The sequence below is a fragment of the Micropterus salmoides genome, unplaced genomic scaffold (genome assembly GCF_014851395.1).
Source record: "Micropterus salmoides isolate LMB-PRFRI ecotype aquatic unplaced genomic scaffold, ASM1485139v1 Ms_hic_scaffold_13, whole genome shotgun sequence".
Taxonomy (NCBI): Eukaryota; Metazoa; Chordata; class Actinopteri; order Centrarchiformes; family Centrarchidae; genus Micropterus; species Micropterus salmoides.
Window position 1 is genome coordinate 30,360,885 of NW_024040374.1, and position 15,830 is coordinate 30,376,714.

The 15,830-nt window shown below is 40.9% G+C and overlaps 1 protein-coding gene across 1 annotated transcript in view; it reads right to left on the reverse strand.

Moving 5' to 3' along the window:
* The window catches only part of LOC119901248 (inactive N-acetylated-alpha-linked acidic dipeptidase-like protein 2), a 755,283-nt gene that overhangs the window by 577,632 nt on the left and 161,821 nt on the right, over positions 1–15,830 (reverse strand). The gene's annotated exons all lie outside the window — the stretch shown is intronic.

The following is a 15,830-nucleotide window of genomic DNA, read 5'->3' on the forward strand; positions in this document are numbered from 1 at the left end:
GCTTTCTTGATGCAGTCATACGGAACAAGACATTTGTTTTTTTGTTTTGTAATGTAGGAGTGCTAGACGTTAATATTATCAACTACTCATGTAAGAGTTCATGCCACTCTTATATAAATTTACCCTGATGTCCTTTTCTGGCCAGTTCTGGAGTATCCTAGCAATATGGCCACGGTCGTGAATGGTGATGAACAGCCCCCTGAAACATACCAAAAACAAACAGAACAACTTAATCCAGCACAATCAGACCACACTTTGCACATTCAGAAGGCATCACGGGGCTTCTAAAAACATCTTAACTAAGATTTGTAGGAAAAACAGCTCTAAGCTTAACCCCAGAGACTGTTTGAAGTTAAACTGCTATAACTTTTTTGCTTTTCTTTCTTCTGCCCAATACCATATTGAAATGGACTAATTTTGAGCCCAGGGCCTCTGCAGGGAGTTTGCTTTGGACGCTTGAGGCTCCCCAAATAGTCATTCATCTTGGTATCACCCCCTCCTACCAATCCTCCCTCTTTTCTTTCCTTGCTGGCATCAATATCCTTCTCTCCGGGACAATCCCAGGATAAAGAGCTCATCTCTATGCGTGAGGTCCAGCTGCGGCGTCTTTCCTACCCAACACACCCATCTGGTTATAGTATGGGGGGCAAATGCTCCTCCATGTGCCTGTGACCATAAAAACGTCACGATTTGTGAGAATCTGCTCATAAAGTAAAAACCCATCCCTGGTCAATTCTTATGGAAGGAAACATTGGACAATGCAAACAGTATGACACATTGTTAAACGTACAAATAAAATGTCTTGAGATGAAGAGAAAACATAAACGTCACATATAAATGCTTTGATAAGTCAGTGATGAGGTAGAGTTCACTGTCAGCATGGGTTTCCACTTAACACGAGTAACCTTGGTAGGAAATAAACCTCTACAGCCACGCTAGCAGCTCTGTGAGGCTGTACTGTACTGAGGCTAAACATCACCATGCTAACGTGCTCAATATGACAATGTTAACATGCTGATATTTAGCAGGTAAATGCCATCTTAGTTTAGTTTATTAGCATGCTAAGATTTGCTAACTAGCTGGCACTAAACACAAAGAACAGCTGATGGAGATGTCATTAGTTGTTTTTTATTGTTTGTCATAAACCAAAGTGCTAAATGAAATGTTAAGGGATCACCAGAGTTATTACAATTCATCTCAAAGGGGGTTGAATGTCTGTACCAACTTTCTTGGCAATCCATCCAATCACAGATGAGAAATTTCACTCCAAAATCACAAATGTCAATCTCATAGGGTGACTAGACGTCCCCGTTTTCCAGGGACAATCCCCAGTTTTGGTGGCCTGTCCCTTTCTGGAGCTGCCCCAAGAAATGTCCTCGTTTTTAACGGTGTGTTAATCATGGATTGTACAAGGTGTTAACAGACCTGAAATCAGATTTTATGTGGCCAGAAAGACTTGAAAGCAGAGCAGACAGGTGTCGTGCCGAAAAGTGATTGTATAAATTGTAAATGAAGCTGTATTGCCCCGGCAATTATCCTTATGACTCTACATTATTTAACTTGCTGCGTACCAACCAATCCAGTCCTTTTTACCCATTGAAATACCTTTAAATGGCCAATACAAACCACGTAATGCAGTATTCCACTTTTCAGGAAGTGACTGCAGCTTCTACTTGACTGAAAGGTAGATTCTGCCTCAAAATGATTTGATTTCATTCAGAAGTTATATTTGACAGATACTAATACTTTCTACCTCTTCCAATACCTTTAAATTGCAAAAAAAACCCACATCAAATGTAGTATTCTACTTGCCCTAGAGCGTCCCTAAAGTCGAATTCCCATATGCAGGTAGTGCCTTAAATTACACTTTCAGAAGAGACAAAACTTTGAAGAACAAGCGGCACTGTAGCTTTAAAATAAAGTCATTAGTCACTAGAAAGATTTCCCTGAAGAAATCCACACTTAACTCTTGTCTTTGGGGAATACAAACCTTTGAGTGTTGAGGTGTGTGTGTGTGTGCAGCTGATGGGCTGTTGGTCAGTGCTATGACTACATGACCCCAGCTGAATGGTAGCGGAGCACACACATGGCAACCGACATCATTGGCCCCCGGGAGTTTGCTCTCCAAAGGTAAACACTGCGTCCTCTCTAATCTCTAATTAGGCTGAACTTACACACCATGGGTCCTTTTTTGAACTTGATGGTGCCCTTTCAACTACTTTGGCATTTAGAAACGTTACAGTATGCTGAGGGCTCGAGTTTAAACAACTCTACATAACAGTAGTGATAGTGAAAAAACAATACTTACATAGGGTCACACTCGCTGCAATTTTTTTGCTTTCTCTGTTACTACCAATGCTCACACTTTGCCTTTTGGCATGAAAAAAGAGCCATGAAGTCAAAAATATTACAATAGACCTGCCTTTTCAAAACTTTCAGTATAGAAATGAACGTTCAACATTAGTCAATCAATCAATTAAATCATTTAAATGTTGTTGATGACTCATTCCTTGTTATTAATCGCTAACATAATTCCCCCCTCATTTTCATATAATTAATAAATAAATCATAAATCACCTGTAATCTCTGGATCTATTGCTAAACCAAAAAGGAGTGAGGAAATGAGGCAGCAGTGATGTATAGCCTTCACCAAAGTTTTTAATTAGTATAATAATTATTCATTTATAAAAAACAAAAACAATGGAAAGGGTTACCTTGAATTGGGATGGACACTCCAATATTTTCTGACATAAATTGATTAAATGGTTAATGAAATAACAGAAAAATGTACAGATTTTTTGATAATGAAAATAAACATTAGTTGCACATAAGACTAGAAGGAGAGAAAGGAAAAGGAGAAGGGATACAAGAGAAAAAAAGAGAGCATGACTGATTTAAAGAGATTGACTGTGCAGAGAGCTCCACATGTCACATAAAGGTCACTAGGCCACAGATATCTGGCATCTGTCATTTTAAACACCTTTTAAACTTTTCTGCCAATATAACATCTGCATACATCTGCACATTTGTGCACAAAAGTGTATAGGTGCTGCTTGAAATGCACCATGGGCAAAAGTCTAAAAATACATCTGCACAGCTGTAAGGGACCGTCCTGGGAGCCGGTCTAGTTTTCTTTATACACTTGTTGGCAGGGAGAGGGGAGTAAGTTCAGCCTGCTGTGTTTGTTTACCTGAAGCCAGGAGGACATGCCAGCAACTGCAATATGAGGAATTTGGGGAGAAAGAGCGGCATTGGGGCTGAAAGGTTGACCCCACGTTATGATTGTTGGAAAACAACTTTATGAGATGGATCAAAGCAGACAGACAGGCTGGTGGTAATGCCTAACCTCTGTCCACCTGAAGGTTACCAAAAACATTTCAGATTCAGCTTGCCATTATTCTTTTCCCCCTCCAATTACCGTTTTCTGCCACCCTGTGTTTTCAGGGGAGTTGTCGACCTCATGACCTTTGAAGTACAATGAAATAAATAGAGCTGCAGAAGCGCCCGTGGCACCTTTCCGTCAGAAAAACACACGCTAACTCCTCTAAGAAATTCCCTCACGCATCTACAATACCCAGAGCAACAAAGAGCTAATTTAAAGTGTCTAAAGATGTCAGGAGTCAGGCTGTTTTAAATCCATCATCACTGTCCATTAAGATAATGATGATATTTTCAGCAAGAATTCTGAGATGGTAAAAGAAATTGCTTAATGCATTGACAGCATACAGCAGCTGTCATGGGGATGTGTACGATGTGAAAGCTTTTTGTCCACAATCCAAGGACTGATAGGCTTGTTTAGCCAACATAAAAGCAAAACCAGAACATGTCCTGCATCATTTCTTGTCCATAAAGACTGCTGTTTTAGGAGAAACTGAAATTTCTTCATTCTGTGGTTCCAAACATCCTTTACCCCCACTGCCCTTTCAGAAGATTAGTAGGCCTGCTCCTTTATAGACCCTTTAGCTAGGCTATTGTAAACATGACTTTTAGCTAACTATTTGAACAACAGCATTTTCAATTACTTTTAGCTATTGATTTGAACTACATCCATCCATCCATCGTCAACCGCTTATCCTGCGTACAGCGTCACGGGGTGATTTGAACTATAGTATTTATTAATTACTTTTAGCTAACTATTTGAATTGTTAATCCATTACTCTTAGCTACTGTAACTCTTTCAACTGCTGATGGCGTTTAGGTATTAAGCAGCTCAATACGTGGATATTTTTTCTAACTAAATCATAATTTCAATTGTTTTTAAATTAGTTGAAGTACTTTATAATCTATCCATGTATCCCTACGAGTTAAGTAATGGAGTACAAGTACCTCTGTTTGGGAATCATATATTTCTCCTCATTTCGATGCGTATACAGTTGAAATGTGTGTCTGTGTGTGTGTCAGACTCCTACTGCTGAAATAACCACAACGCATAGCAGTCGCCTCATTTTCTAGATGAGAGGAGGGCCACAAAGCATTGAGCTGCATTGTCTGGCTCCCCCTGTAAGAGTGTGGCGAAAACAGAGAGGGTAAAGAAAACAACCTGATGGCCTGAAACAGCACCACCGCTGACCTGCAGCCCGACACAAAACACACCCCCGGGACTGTGGAAGGCTGCGGGGGCCGGCAGGAGGAAAAGCGGCTTTCCACACCATGACCCCAAAACACTCCGGGCCCCATGAGGAAGCCGTTCTCCGATCGTTGACCTGTGTCCACATAAAACACCACCGTCACCATTCTTCACCCTCACTGCATAACCTTAATCTTCACTGTGCTGGACGCCCTCAGTTAGCCAGCCACATAAGGTTCAGCTGACACAGTGGACACAAATCACTGAGAAAAGAAAATAGTGTTAAGGTCACGGTCACGCACTGAGATTTCTCCAACTAATGAAGCTCCAAATTTGCCACAATAGACAGGTTTTTTATAGTTGTTCTGTGTCCCATTAGATAAAATATGACAGGGGATTTTCCACTTGATTTTCTAAATCGTTTTGAAAGGGCCTAATCGGAGCTGAATGGAGCAAACATCTTGTATGTGACTCTTCCCAGAGGGGAGGGGTAAATGTCAACCAAGTGAAGAGGACAATTCTTGTTGTGTTTTCTTAACGCTTAAAACAACAATTGTCAAAAATTTTGTAAAAGCTTCTGAAATGTCACTTTGACAGAGAGCAAATTGTTGAAATTGTTGAGAGGTAAAGTCAAGCTTTCAAACAATGGAGTACATAAAACCTAGTATGTCTTCAAATGGCAGAATGAACACTATCCTTCCACGTTGAGGAAATTAAAACTTTTTTCAAAGGATATATGTTCTATCTTATTTGTCACCTTGCCCAGTAGGCACATAAATAATCTCTCAGGTACAGCAGATGTGCTGCCAGTGGTTCTCAACTCTTTTGGGATTAAACATTATGTACTTGTAACCCTCCAACACAGGTTATGGCCTTAAGGTGCATTTATTGCATGTTAAAAGGTCACGTTGCAACAAAGGCAATGCTTGTAGATGCTTGGCTATGCGGTAGCTGACATGTAGGACATGAACTGCAATTGGTCAGCTCTGCCTTCTTCTTCTTCCTTAGTTTTATCTTTCTCTTTCCTAGAGTCCCTAAGTGTTAAAGGGTTAGAGTCCCCTTAGGGTTAGAATCCCTAAGTAACTTGTTGACAGGGTCCCGCTTTTACCAGAGTTTGTAGTGTGGACAATCTGGATTTACAGAGACAACTGTATCTAAAGAAGGGTTAAAGTCCCTAAGTGTTAAAGGGTTAGAATCCCCTTAGGGTTACAGTCCCTAAGTAACTAAAGGGAGGATACAGAGTGGGAGACGGGGAATCAAAGGAGAAAAATAAGCAACGGTGGGAAACCTGCTTGATTTTATTTTCTATTTAACTTTTAAAACTTTTTCATATTTCCCTGTTACTTTTATGTTTTATGTAAAGCACTTTGAATTACCTTGTTGTTGAAATGTGCTATACAAATAAACTTGCCTTGCCTTGCCTTCTGATGCTGAAGGAGATTGTTGAAGACAACATTAGGAAAATCAATGAAATGCTATTGTGTTATTGTCTCCTTTTCAGTAACACGCATCCAGAAAAAACATTTCCACTTTAAATCTTCTGCTCGCCCCAAGTCAAAGCGATCAAGAATCAAGGAGAAAAAAGTTACCTGGATGTCCCTCCAGTTCTGAAAGCATGTGCATAGCCCACTGACCTTCACAAAGCCAATTAAATAATTTTAACCACAGTTTTTGAGGGAAGATAATTAATGCATGATATGGCCCAATCACATGTGATGCATTTGTTGAGTGTTGCGGTCATATCAACAAGTGAAACCTCATGCTGAAGGGGAGCACAGTTCGAATTCCGGGGATTATTGGGGGGGGGGGGGGGGTCTGACCCACCCCAAAAGAGGCAAAAACAACACTTCAGGGGGGGTCTTTCTTACCTGTAAATATTACAATATACTTACCATATTAATGCATTATATTCAAGAAACTTTAAATATGATTTCTGACACCCCTAAAATGGACCATACCACTTCCTAACATTGATGTTAGTTGAATGTCTTGTCTGCCCACATCACTCGCAGCTGCAGCTGCCTCAGTCTAGTCCACCACACTCTGCAGGAAACACTGTAAGTTAACGTTAGCTATCTAGCTTATTTAATACACTTCACTTTCCCACATTCAGAGTTTCGTAATTAGCATTTATTGTACTTAAAATTAGGTATGCGATTGTCACGAACCCCCGGTCGTGTCCCTGACCTTCCAGTTGGGATGCGTGTGTGTGATTGTAGTTTTTGAGTTCTTTTCCCCTTGGGGCGTTTATGGTTTGCTTGGTGTGTTTTGGGTTTTGTCTATCTCTCTGTGTTCTGCTTCCTCCCTCATGCTCTGGGGCTGCTGGTTGGCGTGGTTTCCTGAGCTCCAGTTTACACACCTGAGACTCATCCAGTTAATCAGCACACCAGTGCCTCAGCCTACAATCAACTCACCTTAAAAGACCAGCCCAACCTTCCAGTCCCCGCCGGATCGTTGTACCTCACAGCATGAACACGCCAGCCTGTTGCCCGTCCTGAACTATCAGCATCTTGTCTGAACCCTTGCATTAGTTCTAACTTGTCTTTCTGTCTCGACCACAGCATACCTGCCCATGCCTGACTTGGATTCCCTCCTGTGCCACGGAAACCCCTGAGCTCTGGAACCAGGACCACATGCCCCTTGGAACAACCACCCATCCCCAAGCCACACCTGTCTCTCCCTTGTGTTCAATAAATCTTCGCACTGCTCATACTCTGGTCTGCGTTTCTGGCCCCGGTCCTGACAGAGATGTTAGCTAGCTGATAGCCCATTATATAATTTCATTACCACTATATCCATATTTTATCTGATTGTCAGCTAACACAGTGCTTAGGCATGAGCAGTGAAATAGAGGATTAGTTATTGTAGAGTTACAGTTTGACATCAATACAGAGTTTATTTTTAAGTCTTTTGAGTCTTTTTTCAATAAGCAGCCATTTGTTTTCACTCTGGAATTTTACCTGCCCAGATAAATGTTAAAATCCAGGTTTGTTATTTCAGATTTATTCAGTTTGTTTTATTTATGTAAAGCCAACTCATAAAAAAAGGAATTTCATTGAACTTTTTATATAGAGCAGGGAAGAGATCCAACAATTTTTCTATTCCCCAACAGTGTATGACAGCTGCTTTATTGAACCCTGATTACATTGCATTCACAGTCAACATAAGCAAGAGGAAAGGAGATATTTGCTAAAAAAAGTAAGTTGAAACTTACAACTTGATAAGAATTAGGAATTAGAGATGATAATGCTGTGTCTTTGGTTCTGGTTCAGCATTGTGTGGGTCTGTTTTGAGCGATCATGATGGTCTGCTGTCAGTTGTGTGTCTGACTTTCTTTGCTTTAGAATACTTGGTGACAGCGGACTACAAAAGTTGTTGTGTGGTATGGGTCACGCATCAACTGGTGGAATGGATTTGATTTATCATCTACAGACTGATGACATTTGTTAGATAAGCGAGGATATTGTAAGCATTGTAAGATTTAATTCACTGTTGCAGGTACCTGCGCTGTACTGGGTTTCCTTTATGACCTGGAAAAAAGTTGAATATATTTTGAATATACTGATCTTGTTTGATTTTTTTGCATAATCAACAGTAGTCCAAACAGTCCAGCAGATGCATAATTAGTCACATTACAGTGTTTAGTTCACATCCATCCCAGAACAACTGCATTGTATACAATCTTAAAGAATTGTCAGACATTACAAGTAACAAGTGTTCAATGAGGTTATCCGCTCTGGACAGAGATAGCACTTAGATGTATAGTTTATTCATCTCTGTACCTGTTCCAGCCATCAGCCAGCTGGAGCTGTCATTCGCCCCAGAAAACTGTCTAGACTAATTACTTTCTCATTTACCCAGAGCTGTTTGACATTGTGGACACATCTTAAAGGATATGCAACAAAACAGATTGTGCAAGCCCTGTGAGGCTGCGTGCCTCTCAGATGGGGGTATGACAGTAACTGTACACCAACAGTCTCTCATACAGAGAGATGGTTCGGCACATTTAGCTCTACCAGTGATGTAATCCCATGTCACTTTCACGGGTTTGTAGTAGTGCCACACACACACACACACACATACACACACACACACACTCAGTTAGCAACGACATGTGAGGTCATCCATAGCAAGTTATGTGCATGCATAAAATGAGCTGTGAACATAAACTGAAAAATCAATAAACTGTGACTTCAAGCACAGTATGAAACTTATAGTACATAAAAGCATAGAGACATCCAAGATACAGTCTGCCCCTGATAGAAAAAGAAACATATCTATTCAATGGGAGAACTCCCTCATGGAGATTGATTGCTTTTCAAAACAGGTTCAAATGGAAGCATCACTCCAAAATGAATACAAGGGATCCTTTTGCCAGACCAGCTGCTGGGATATTTTAGATATCATTTTGGGAAGTTCAATAGACCTTCCCAGAAACAAAAACATGCAGTTGCCAATAACAAGAGATAGATATTTATAATGTCACTAGAACAGATTCATTTACGCAGCACTTCGTCAGGGTTCAAATGGTCGCAAACCAAGGCAAAGAGTTAAAAACACAATAACAGACCACATATTTTGATGTGCCACAATTTGTTACAAGAGATGTGTAATGTTTGCCTTTTGAAACTGTGTTCAAAGATAGAGATATTGTTCGTTTGGATTAACAGTATTATCAGTCCTGGACTATAATTGAACAAAACAAATGAATATATTGTACTAATTTTGTAAAGAAGAAAGAAATGAACCGATGACACTGTCTTGAAAAAGTAAAAAATAATTCATACACAAAGAACTACGTATTCTTTCTTCAATTTGTTTTCAAATGAAAACCTTCCAAACTTTCCCTTGACTTCCAAAGTAGTTAACTTAAAATAGAAATACATAATACAGGCTGTTCAAACCAAGATTAGAATTTGGGTCACATCAGGTGAAACAAGGTGGAAATGGATCAATTCCTTTCATTTTGAGGATTTCACGATGTAGAACACTAGCATCACTTCCCACTCCCTGCTGTGCTGAGCATGCTGCTCTTTGTGAAGAGTGACAAGGTATCTTCATATTCTACATTTACATAATGCGCGTTGGCTGACCTGTGCTTGCCTCTCTAGTCCTTTAATTTGAGTTAGTTCCAGTGTTAAGTTTCCCTTCGTTAAGGGCTCCTCTTCAAAATGTAACTATATGTCGGAGCTACAGCAGTTCGAGAGATACCACAGTGGGACCATAACACCTCTGATTTATTTCTCGTGTTTTCTCCTACAATCAGATACATCCATCTCTGTCGCAGGGGTGCCATCGGTTGGGTGAAATTTGAAAGCCAAGATACTTTCAAAGTCATGTAATGTTTCTAATTGTGAGAAGTGGAGTGGTAGCAAGGGTAAATGGTACAGCACTATATTTTATTTGCTAATTCTTTGTGTATTGAACTGAACTACAGACTGGAGCTTCTGACCCATTATTTTGTAATGTAATAAATTATATGAGAAAATAGGACTCAAAACAATAATGATAATTATCGCAATATAATTTTCCTCAATAACAATATAATAAATGTTCAACTTATCGTCAATAAATATTTGGTTTAATTCATTTGAATCACTTACAAATTAGCACTTAATTTTCTATCTAATTTATTTTGTTGAGGAAACGTGACTGAAAAGAGATTTACTAATCATATTTGTTGAAAAAGATTTCATCATAATAGTTTTGGATGTTCTACCTCAGACTTGTGAAGTGATCCACTGTTTGGCGTCAAGTTTTTGTCACCATAAAGAAAAGTTTAACCACATAATTAACTGCTTAGCTGTCTGGTTCCTTCAATTTTCACTCAGGAGCAAAGATCAGCCTTTAAACTTTAAAGAAATAATGATGTGACATTTATCATGATAATTATCAATATCGAATGATAAAAAATGTTTTTATCATGATAATATTTTTGGCCATATTGCCCAGCCCTATGATAAAATAATGAACAAATGTTTCTAACCACTTCCAGTGAGGGGTAACTTCACTTCCACAGTTTCAAAGTACAGTGGGGGAAATAAGTATTTGACCCCTTGCTGATTTTGCAGGTTTGCCCACTTACAAAGAATGCAACAATCTACAATTTTAATCATATGTACATTCTAACAGTGAAAGACAGAATCCCAAAGAAAATTCCAGAAAATCACATCATATGAATTTATTAAAATTGATAACCATCTGATGAGGAAAACAAGTATTTAACCCCCTGGACAAACAGCATGTTAATATTTTGTAGAAAAGCCATTATTGGCCAGCACAGATGTCAAACGGTTTTTATAGTTGGTGACAAGGTTTGTGCACATTTCGGCAGGGATGTTGGCCCACTCCTCCCTGCAGACAGCTCCAAATCATTCAGGTTCCGAGGTTGTCGCCTGGCAACTCGAATTTTAAGCTCCCTCCAAAGATTTTCAATTGGATTCAGGTCTTGAGACTGGCTAGGCCACTCCAGAACCTTGATGTGCTTCTTCTTCAGCCACTCTTTTGTTGCTTTGGCGGTGTGCTTAGGGTCGTTGTCGTGCTGAAACACCCATCCTCGACCCATCTTCAGCTCTCTCACTGAGGGAAGGAGATGTTGGTCCAGAATTCCACGATACATGGCCCCGTCCATCCTCCCCTCAATACGATGGAGTTGTCCCGTCCCCTTGGCTGAAAAGCACCCCCAAAGCATGATGTTGCCACCACCATGCTTGACGGTGGGGATGGTATTCTTTGGGTTGTACTCGGTGTTCTTTGCCCTCCAAACACGACGAGTTGAGTTGAGGCCAAAAAGTTCTATTTTGGTCTCATCTGACCACATCACCTTCTTCCAGGCCTCTTCTGAGTCGTCCAGGTGGTGAATGGCGAACTTCATGCGGGCCTGTACATGTTTCTTCTTGAGCAGGGGGACCTTGCGTGCGCTGCAGGATTTCAATCCATGACGGCGTAGTGTGTTACCAACCGTTTCTTTTGTAACTGTGGTCCCAGCTGCTTTCAGTTGATTCATCAGTTCCCCCCTTGTGGTTTTGGGATGATTCCTCACCGTTCGCATGATCAGGGACACCCCACGAGGCGAGATCTTGTGTGGAGGCCCAGACCGAGGGAGGTTGGCGTGGTGTGGTGCTTCTTCCATTTCCTGATAACTGCACCGACAGTTGATCTTTTCTCTCCAAGTTGCTTTCCGATTCTCTTGTAGCCCATCCCAGCCTTGTGCAGATCAACAATCTTGTCCCTGATGTCCGTAGAAAGCTCTTTGGTCTTGCCCATGGTGGTGATGTTGGATGCTGGTTGTTTGGGTGTTGACAGGTGTCTTTTATACAGGTAACGAGGTGAGGCAGGTGTATTTGATGTAGATAATTGGTTGGGATTGGGGCTGTGTCTTAAAGAAAGACTAACTGGCTTGTAGGAGCCAGAATACTTGCTGTTTGGTAGGGGGTCAAATACTTGTTTTTATAAATTCATATGATGTGATTTTCTGGAATTTTCTTTGGGATTCTGTCTTTCACTGTTAGAATGTACATATGATTAAAATTGTAGATTGTTGCATTCTTTGTAAGTGGGCAAACCTGCAAAATCAGCAAGGGGTCAAATACTTATTTCCCCCACTGTAGCTACCCCAACATTGGACATGCATACTTAATACCATGCAGAACAATCATCAGTGCTTTCATTACACCCCAGTTTACCAGCAGCCAAAGCAGGGACAAGCTGTTAACAAAGGGATTTAATACTCCAGCTTGTTACTGGCAACAGTAGAGTCGTGGTTACATCTCTGTCAAGTTAAACCAAACATTTCATCTCAAGCCCCCATTATATGAGGATAGCCAGTATCTTTGGTTTGGCTCTGTGTTTGAATTTGTACTGAATTTGTCAATAAACCTGAAAGACACTGGTCTGGGTCTAACACACATGTCTTTCATCATATCAGGTAAGTGGAGTATCCTCCGAGGACTAGCACAGCATCAAGGGAGACAGGCCAGCACACCAACACAAGCACACAGACATACAGTACACTCATGAAGAGACAGAGTAATATCTATGACTGGATGTGGTATCTGACCACAAGCTGTAGAAAAGAACTGACAGCACAATATTTAAGCAATGAGACTGCTGGTTTCAACTTTCTTGCTTCCTTTCCTGAGTGCTATTTAATACGTTTATGGCTTTCTATGGAAAGAAAAGACTTTTATTTCAGTGTATGCATAAACTGTAAGTTACCTATAAGTATCCATATTACAGGAGAGCGAGTCAGTTTTATTAACTGAGATGTACCCTCGGTTTTCTTCATACTGATCATTTTCAAGGCAATTAAGCAAGTGAAGCCAAAGGAGTGAAGCTGTTGGCATTACGAGTAACACACTCGAGTAACACATGCTGCAGCAGCCAAGCAACTGACTAAACCAATAGAGGCGAAGAAGAGAACGGCGGGTCTGGCAGTGCCAATCAATAACCATGTTCATGCTGCAGCCTGAGCTGACGCAAACTCTGCCCATTTTAAAATAACTAACTGCAATGGAAAAAATGATCGTCAGAGAAGCTAAATATGCAACAGGCATCTGGATAAAGAAAAAGGTTCTCTGTAAACACAAAACGAAAAGAAAAAATAGAAACGAGAAAGGGATCCGGATAGTGGGTGATTTTAGAGTCAGCTCAACAAACGCAATTATGCAGCCCATAATTCATCTCTCCATCTGGTAGGATGTCTGTTGGGTGTATTTTTTTGTGTATTTCTTCGAGGAATTTATTTTAGCATCAAGAAGCAACTGTATGCACATTTGTGAGTTTTGTTCAACACCCAGCTCTCATCACTTGGAAATGAAACGTGACAGGCAGGAATTCTCTTTCCTCTCCCTTCACACCCTCCTCTCTCCATACAGTATGACTCTCCAAAGACAATGCACTCTTCTTCTGCCTCCCACCCTCCATGGAACGCTAAGACTTTGACAGGATTCCATCACATTACAAGTATTCAACACAGTGCCTGACTCACCCTCTCTTTTCACACAAGCAAGAACCAGTTCCCGTCCCTGGCCCTCGGAAAACCATAACCCACCCCCACCTCATTCCACTGCAGCCCACTGAAATCAGCCCGAGCCTCCACATAATAACTAATCTTCCTTCATGAAGCTTTTCCAGACTTGGAAAAGAGGGGAAACTCTAGAGAATTTGAGGCCAAAATGAATACAGTTTAGTTAATCTGATTGGCCTTTTATCACTTTGGGCAACACGCTGAGTCAAAACATAAAAAGACACGGAAACTTTGACACAGGCCAACCTGCAGACCTGATGAAATTAGCAACCAGACAGTGTGAGGTTCTGGGGTTTCAGAGCCTGTGCGGGTGAAGGGAGAGGCAGACGAGTGTCCAGACAACTGCTTTGGATGTCCAGCTTCCTACTCAGCCAGCCTTACATAACTCATGGGGCAAGAAACAGCGGGGAAAGGCCCATTCCAGCACAAGGGTCCTGCTAAAGGAATCAGAGGCACAGACCTGATGAACCCAGCTCGCTATTAGAGGAGTTTCAGCCCTCTGCAACCGGGTTTTCCGTTCATTCCCTTTTCACACACACGTCCTGACATTTGGTGCATGCCAATGACATTTTGTGTGGGTTGCTAAGTCACATTCAAAGGTAATTGGTTTGGCCTGAGCCAGCAACTGTGCATGGAGCAGCTGTAGCATGTTTATTTGCGATTGCTGCTTTGTGTTAGCAACAGCTAAGCCAGACAGCACAATGCTACAAGAAGACTTTATATCTCTTGAAATTCTAATAGGTAATCCTTTCATGGAAAACTGACACACAATAGACAGGTTAAAACAATATTGTAAAACCATTATGCCCTGTATGGATGACCATGATTTATGGCCCATTGTATTCTCTTTTACATTTACATAAGAAAGTGTACTCAGTTTTAGGCAGTGGGGGTTGTGGCATGCAAGCTGCAAGTGTCAACTATGAAACAGATGGAGAAATGCTTTAAGGCTTTCCAGTACTTCATGGCTTGTAGCTCAGTGGAGATAATTCATGCACTATATGACATTAAGTGAGAGGTTAAAACCATCATAGATAGTCAGTAAAAAAAACACTGTATTTTATGCTCTCAAGACCATTTACAGTAAGCCGGTTGTAAGACGATTCAGATTTATGATTCACACTTATTACCCTTCTATGTTTGTGTGTTTTAGTTATTATTATTATTATTTGTTGTCTGCCGCGCCGGCTCAAATTCCCATGAGCTGGAATGAGCTAGAAACATGAAACTTGCGGGAATAACAGGAAATGGTGTGCATCAGCTTCCATAGAAATATGAACCCAATTGGCCACATGGTGGTGCTATAATTAAGGCTTAAAAATGCAAACTTTGAAAGGCCACGCCCCTCACGCCGTAAGTCCAATTGACTTGAAATTTCTCACACAGGTGCAGCTCAATGTGCTCTACAAAAAAGCCTCAGGGACTATTAAGGTCCGGCCTATAAAATTTTTCCGCCATTTTGAATTTTTTGAAAATCACATTTTTGACATCTCCTCCTAGACCGTAGCTCCGATTGCCACCAAATTTTCAGTGAATCATCATTGGATCATGCCTATTAAAAGATGTATAAAGCATGTCGATATCTCAATTACTTTTCAAGGTATGGACCAATGAACTTTGTAAGGGGCGTGGCTCTGGACATAAATGACCACAAATCAGCAACCGTAGGGCCGATCATCACAAAACTCACAGGATATGTTCAGATAGGTGCCCCGGATATACCTAGACAGTTTGATGTACATACGTCCCTAGGGGGAACTCGAAGCGCAAAAAAGGTGCTTAGCATTACACAAATTACACTATAAATCCCATATTCATTCTCCAATCATCACAAATCTCTCAGGATGTGTCCTCATAAGTAAATGAAACATACCCTGAAAGTTTCATTAAAATTTAACACCCGGGGGCGCTATAAATGCAAACAAACTGCAGGGGATAAAACGCAAATCAGGCTACAAAATCCAAATTGTTTGTCCAATCAACATAAAACTTGCAGGATATGTCTAGATAAGGACGTCACACATACACTGCAAGTCTCATTCAAATTGACCACTAGGAGGCGCTATAAATGCACAAAAGGAAGCTATTGATCATAAAATGTTTGTCCCATCCAGTGGTGCTACCGGGGGGGCCACGGCCACCATAATAAAATTGGTGGCTACCCCAGTGGACCCCCCGGTGAGGAGTATATACATAAAATGCTTTATACTGTACATATGGGCCAGACGGTGTGTC